The following is a 7,613-nucleotide window of genomic DNA, read 5'->3' on the forward strand; positions in this document are numbered from 1 at the left end:
GGTAGATATTATTATTGCCATTTTACATATATGAAAATTAAGGCACAGAGAAATTAGTCAAGGTGATCCAGCTAGTGAGAGGAGGCTATCCTAGCATAATAATTGTATTGAAGGTCCAGAAAGAGAAGGTTCAGGAAGATGCTCTGCCTCCTTTCATCATCTACCTTGTTTAGTCTGTCTCTCTTATTCTCTCTCTCTCGTTTTGTCACTATGCTTTGGTCTACCTCAGACCCCGACAGCCCAAGAACAGAACAGTCAACTCTCTTCTCTACTCTTATGAGTCTAGTAAACCACAAAGGACTTAAAGAGAAGGGGATTGTGTGACAGGAGGTAGTTCCTCGCATCTGTCACAGTACCTGATAATCTTCCATTAGAGCAGAGGATCTAGGAACCATGGTAGTACGGGAACACAAAGCCTGGGAAAGAGGGACAAGCAGATGGATGCTGGAGCTCTGGCATTTTTTCCCCCTTAACTCCATAAGTAGGATAATGGCTTTTAGTATAACTGGACATTCTTGAAGGGCATATTGCTACTTCCCACCAGGGACCATTTCTTATATACTGATCTGAGCTTCAGTTTTGCTACCTTTACTCATCTTTACTCTCCAGGGTGGCATCAAACCCAGCAGAGAAAGAAAGTGCTTAGGGAAGAGTAGTGCCCCAAGTAGCAGCTTACGCAAGCTGCAAGGTCTGAGGATGGCAATCCCTCTGTCACTCTCTGTCCCAGGCTGGAGGATTTCTAGGAGCTGGGTCTATTGAGGCTAATGCAAAGAATATCTGTGTTCACCCCTATGGATAAGGTCTGTTTAGTCTGTTTTGAGAGAAATCCTTAAAAATTACTAGTATTTTGACAGGAAGAAAAATGAATATGGAGGTAGACAGGAAGGGTATTAGTGGAAAGACAACATGTGCCAAGCCCTAGAGGTGGGAAGGCATACACTGTGTTTGGAGGCTAGAGTTAGGCAGAGTGGCTAGAATATGTGATCAAAGTATAGGCAGGAGAATGAAAAGAGATGGGGCTGCAGAGGTATAAAACAGCCAGATTACAAAGATCCTTGGATGAGTATTTTTTAATATCAAAAGATTTTTAAAATCTACTTTTGAGAAACTTGAAGCTGAGGGAAGTTTTAAGCAGGAGAACGGGTGGATAATAGTAACAATAACAGTAATAATAATAAGCACTTACTGAGAGGTTACTACATGCCAGGACTTGTGCTAAGTGCTTTATGTATATCCTGTACTATCCTGTTTAATCCTCACAACTACCTTATGAGATGAATAGGATGAGATACTAGCTCCATTTTGCAGATGAGAAGTTGAAGCACAGAGCAGATAGGGAAATATGTAAGCCAAACTGTGTTCAATTTTGCAGCCTCCTGTATAATCACTGTCCTTAGGAGTGACCTGAGGCCAGTGCTGGCAAACTTATAAGACCTCAATTCATCTTCTTTTGGTTTTTCTCCCTGAACATCAAATGAGAAAGAGTCTGAGAGGATCAAGATCTTGCTGGGATAGTGTATAGAAGGATCCCTGCCTGGTCCAGTTGAGGCCTCCATGCTTGCCCCAGGCCTGACTGCTGGAACTTGGCTGTCATGGAAGACTCCCCTGAGGGTCCCCATCTCTGCAGTCTCACCTTTGCCACTCACCTGGTCACATATCCTTCACTTTCTGGAGCTCCAGCTCCTCACTTGTGACCTAAAGGAAAGCTATGTGCCATGAACTATTCTGGGTGCTGGAGGTATAGTGATGAATTAACATAGCTAAATCCCTGCATTCATGCGGCTAACATTCTAGTGGTGAGAACCAGTAAACAAAGAAATGATTATTTTAAATGACAATGAGAACCATGAAGAAAGCAAAATATGATAATGTGCTACGGAGTGACTGGGCACGGAATGTACTGTCAGTAGAGTGATCAGGGAGGGCTTCTATGAAGAGGTAACATTTCAGCTGAGATCTGAAGGATGAGAAAAGCCAGTCAAGCAGAGTAGGGGAAGAATATTCCAGGTAGTGAAAACAGCAAAACAAAGGCCCAGAGGTAAGAACTATCTTCAAGTGTTTGAGAGACAAAAGAAAGCTTGATGAGGCTGGTATATAGTTAAGTGTGTAGGAAGTGAGTATAAAATGAAGTAAAATAGGAAACAGGGGCTAGACCACATGTAGCTTTGTAAAACACAAAAAGGAGTTTGGACTTATTCTAAATGTGATAGGAAGTTTTAAGTAAAGGCATGACATAATCTGATGCAGATTTTTAAACGTGATCCTTCTGGTTGTAGCATGAGTGCTTGTAGCAGAATGGGAGCCCAGTGATGAGGCCATTGTATTAATCCATGTGACATAGGATTGGTGTCTCAGACTAGGGTGTGGTCAGTGGAGAGGAGACACAGTGTTGTAATTGGGATGTGTTCTGGAGATAGTATTACCCGGATTTGTTGTTGGCTTAGCAGTGGGAGGAGAGCTGAGAGAAAAGAGATAAATCAAGAATGACTCCTAAGTTTGGGATTTTTCTGCAACAAGACTGATGTTTGTATTATTTTCTGAGATGAGAAAGTTTAGGTAAGGGAGTTGTGTAATCCAAGTAGTTAAAATATGGACTTCGGAGCCAAGCTGCTTAGCTTCAAATCTCAGTGCTATAGCCTGTGGCCTTTGGCAAATTTTTAAATCTGTGGGCCACAGTTTCCCCATCTGCACAAAGGGGATAATAGCAGTGATAATAATAGTACCTACATAACAGGGTTGTTGTAAGGATTACATAAATGAATGGTTAAAGCACTTGGAACAATGTCTGTCATAGAGTAAATCCTCTGTTATTTGTTACAATTCTCCCTTCTAGTGGATTCACTTGCAATTTTGTAAACTTCGTCCCTCTAACTCTGTGCTCTGGATCTCACTTTATGTTTATTATTTTGTCCTCTTCCTGCTTCTGACTGAGTCTTCCTTCTATTGGGATCCAGGAGATAAGCAGAGGAGGCTCATGTGGCCAACTCAGGCTCTGTGGGTAAGCTGTATGCAATTAGGTAGAGGAGAAGTTGCCTCAGGCAGGAAGGGAGACTACACTTATCTTGGCAGTCAGCGTATCTTGAGGGTCCAGGATGGGCTGACTTTGATAGGGTTTGTTACAGACCATGCAAGAGTGTATGCTGGGGAAAGGCCTTGGCAAGCTACTGATGTTTCAAGAAACTGCACTCTGGCCTCTTTTTCCCTTTTCTGGATAATTTGTTCTATTCTCTGTCTTATCTCTTCAAAAGATACCTACAAATTAACCCTTGATCTGTATGTTCCCTTCAAATGGATATCCTGCTGAATATTAATAGTTTTTTTTTCCTGAGGGGAGGGTGAGGTGTCCTATGATCATATTTCATGATAAAGAAAATTAAACATTTTTAGGAGCCTTTACTCTGCTAATGTACATTGTGAATCTCCAAAAGGAAAGATAAAGTTACAGCATTTCTTAAACTTACTTGAACAGGGAGCCCTCCTTTTAGAGGAGTATGTCACATTTGGGGAAATGTTGTCATAGCCACACCCCTCTCAGGAGAGCCCAGCACCATGACCCTTCTTTTGATAGGGACACACTCGTGTCTAAGTTCACTGTCCTAGAAGATTTGCCTTCTCAGCTCAATTTTTAATGTGGAAAGAAAAAATGTCAGACTTTAGAACCTGTCAAGCCTGTCTCAAATTCTGACCCTGCCGCTTATAAACTGTGTGCTTTAAGCAAGTTCCTTTACCTCTCTGGATTTTAACAAAAGCCTTATTTGTATAATAAAAATTTAGTATTCATGTTCTTCAGGAGTATTATGAGAGTTGAAATACTGTATCTGAGCGTAACTGGTACACTAAATGTGGTCCACAGTCTTGAGAAGTTATTTTTCAGACATCAGCAGGCAGGTGGGGCATTTAAGTGTTTCTGTTGTTTAGGGCATGGCATTGCACAGGAAGTGACTTGCAGAAGAAGACATGATGCTGGACACCTGACTAGAAATGGGATTGGAATAGCCCTGGCACACAGGTCTGTAATACTCAGATATAACCACTAGAGGACAAGGACGTATGCTCAGAAGCTTTTTTAAAAAATGAAATCTTTTCTGATTATAAATTTACCAAATATACCAAAGGGGAAATGTGGGGGGAAGTGATAAATTAGGAGATCGAGATTAATATATACACACTATTATATATAAAATACATAACTAGCAAGGACCTACTGTATAACACAGGGAACTCTACTCAATATTCTATAATAAGCTATATGGGAAAAGAATCTGAAAAAGAGTGGCTATATATATATATATATATATATATATATATATAATTAATTTAAATTATATATAATTTATATAATTAATATAAATTAATTTATATATATATATATATATACATGTATAACTGACTCACTTTGTTGTACATCTGAAACTAGCACAACATTGTAAATCAAATATATTCCAATAAAAATTAAAAAAAAATAAACTTACCAAATAAATGTTCATTGTAGAAATTCTGGAAAATATAGAAAAGTTAGCAAGGAAAATTTAAAAATCTTTCATGATTCCATTCCACCCCTAGAGACATTGTTAATGAATATTTTATTTTCCTCCAGAGTTTTTTGCATTGTATATATTTACAGAGTTTATATCATGCCGTGTACATAATTTTGGTTCTTGCTTTATTCATTGAACACAACCACATAACCATTTCCCCTTTCAAGTCACTTGAGAATTATTTGTCAATATGCTATATATTTTAGAATAAGCATTTTAACTTATGAATGTTTTCTAAAATGAATGTAAGTTGAGGTTGCTACTGAATTTTTATTATTTTAAATAAAGCTGTGGTGAAAATCTATGTGCATAAAATGTTTCTGTATTTCAAGTAATGTCTTTAGGCTCAATTCCCAGAAGTGGGATTCCTGGGCTCAGGAACTTGTTGTTTGAAGGCTCATGATATATGTAGCTGGAATTCTTTCCAGATTGGGTACATCAATTTTTATTTCCACCAGCAGTCTCAGTTACTCTACACTCTCTGACAATTGGTATGCATATTCTAAAAGGTCTTTGCTAATTTGATAGGAGAAAAATACTGACTTGTTTAATTTGTATTTCTTTGATTACACATGACTTTGAGTATTTTTCAATGTGTGTATTATCCATTTGTATTTCTTTAGTGATTTGTCTGTTCACATCTTTTACTCTTTATGCACTGGGAGTCTCATTCATTCCTGTGAATTATTCAGATTTTAAGGTTTTTGAACTTTTTGTCTTATTTGTTGCAAATGGTTTTTAGTTTTGCTTTCTTTAAAATTGCATTTTGGGGGCTTCCCTGGTGGCGCAGTGGTTGAGAGTCCGCCTGCCAATGCAGGGGACATGGATTCGTGCCCCGGTCCGTGATGATCCCGCATGCTGTGGAGTGGCTGGGCCCGTGAGCCATGGCTGCTGAGCCTGCACGTCCGAAGCCTGTGCTCTGCAACGGGAGAGGCCACAACAGTGAGAGGCCTGCGTACTGCAAAAAAAAAAAAAAAAAAAAAAAAAAAAAATTGCATCTTGTATTTAGGTATATAAATAACTGTTGAGACTTATGACCAAGCATTTGTAGAGACTGATGAAGGACAGAGCAGTAATTTGAAAAGCATGTAGAGATATTGGAGGCAATGGAAAATCAAGTACCTATCTGAAATTCTTTGGTGTTGGAGCTGTAATAATAATGATGGTTCATGTGTATTGAGTGCTTGTCAGTTGCCAGGCACACTGCTGAGTGACATCAGTAATCTCATTTAATTTCTACCCCAACATCATGAAGAAGATATTATAATTATGATATTTAGAGAGAAAAGTCACTTTTCTGAAGTCAGCTGATAACAGCTATCTCTAGATCCTGCAGTTCTAAACACTGTGCTCTATTTCCTTGGTATTGAGTGCTGAGGGCCTTGTGTATGGTTACACAGTTTATTCACTATTCAAGGAGTGCCACTCACATTGTAGTCCAGTTTGTGCATGGTACAACTCTAGGGAGTAGCAGAGTTGTGTCATGCACAAACTGTGTGATCATATGCAGTTTTCCAGTGAGTTCCTTCCCTTTGATAAAGGAATTTTGGAGAATATATTTGGCCATTGGAAATATGAGATCTGACTATGGGGATGTGCTCAAACTATTTTTGACTTCTGAATCAATTTTCCTATAGAGAAAAGTGATGGATTCAACTAAATCAATGCCCTAAAAAAGTGTAGCATGGATTCCAGAGATGACATCAGGCATGCTCATAGAAGGTAATTCCCATGACGATTTCTTTAAAAGTAACAAATTTATTTTATACTTACCTTCTAATAGTGACATATTACTGGTTCTCCACTTGTAATAGTGTTATAATTTCCTTTAAAAATAAATGTCTGTAAGTAAAAAGTAGATTTAAACAAAAAATTAAATGTAATCACATAGGTAGACTTTGAATGTCTATTTCTTTACTGCCTGTCTTTTTCAATGAGAATGTAAACTCCACAGAAGGACATTTGTCTATCTTACTCACTATTGTATTCCCAGATCCTAGAGCAATGTTTGGCATGTAGTAAGTACTCAATGAATGTCATTGAATTAATTTAAAAAGAATGAATGGAATTCTGTGTTCCAGTCTGGCATGTAAGGAGCCTGGAAATTGTTGCTCTCATTCTCACAATAAGAACAAAGCTGAACAAATGGAAAACCAACAACTCTTTTTAGATTCATTAAGAATTTAGGTCACAGATCAAAACTACCATAAAGTATCACTTCACACTGGTCAGAGTGGCCATCTTCAAAAAATCTACAAACAATAAATGCTGGACAGGATGTGGAGAAAAGGGAACCTTCTTACACTGTTGGTGAGAATGTAAATTGATATAGCCACTATGGAGAACAGTATGAAAGATCCTTAAAAAACTAAAAATAGAACTACCATACGACTCAGCAATCCCACTCCTGGGCATATGCCCAGAGAAAAACATAATTCAAAAAGATACATGCATCCCAATGTTCACTGCAGCACTATTTATAATAGCCAGGTCATGGAAGCAATGTAAATGTCTATCAACAGGAGAATGGATAAAGATGTGGTACATATATACAATGGCATATTACTCAGCCATAAAAAGGAATGAAATTGTGCCATTTGCAGAGACATGGATGGACCCAAAGACTGCCATACAGAGTGAAGTAAATCAGAAAGAGAAAATATCATATAATATTGCTTATATGTGGAATCTAGAAAAATGATACAGATTAACTTATTTGCAAAGAAAACATAGAGACATAGATGTAGAGAATGGACATATGGATACAGTGTGGGGGGAAGGGGGTGGGACGAACTTGGAGATTGGGATTGACATATATACACTACTATGTATAAAATAGATAACTAATGAGAACCTACTGTATAACACAGGGAACTCTATTCAGTGGTCTGTGGTGACCTAAATGCGATGGAAATCCAACAAAGAGTGGATATATGTATACGTATAGCTGATTCACTTTGCTGTACAGTAGAAACTAGGACAACATTGTAAAACAACTATATTCTAATAAAAATTAGTTTAAAAAAAAGAATTTAGGTCACAATAAAGAAGGTGAAGTAAGAGGATGTGGATTCT

The sequence above is a fragment of the Mesoplodon bidens genome (assembly GCF_964165515.1).
Source record: "Mesoplodon bidens genome assembly, chromosome: X".
NCBI classification, from domain to species: domain Eukaryota; kingdom Metazoa; phylum Chordata; class Mammalia; order Artiodactyla; family Ziphiidae; genus Mesoplodon; species Mesoplodon bidens.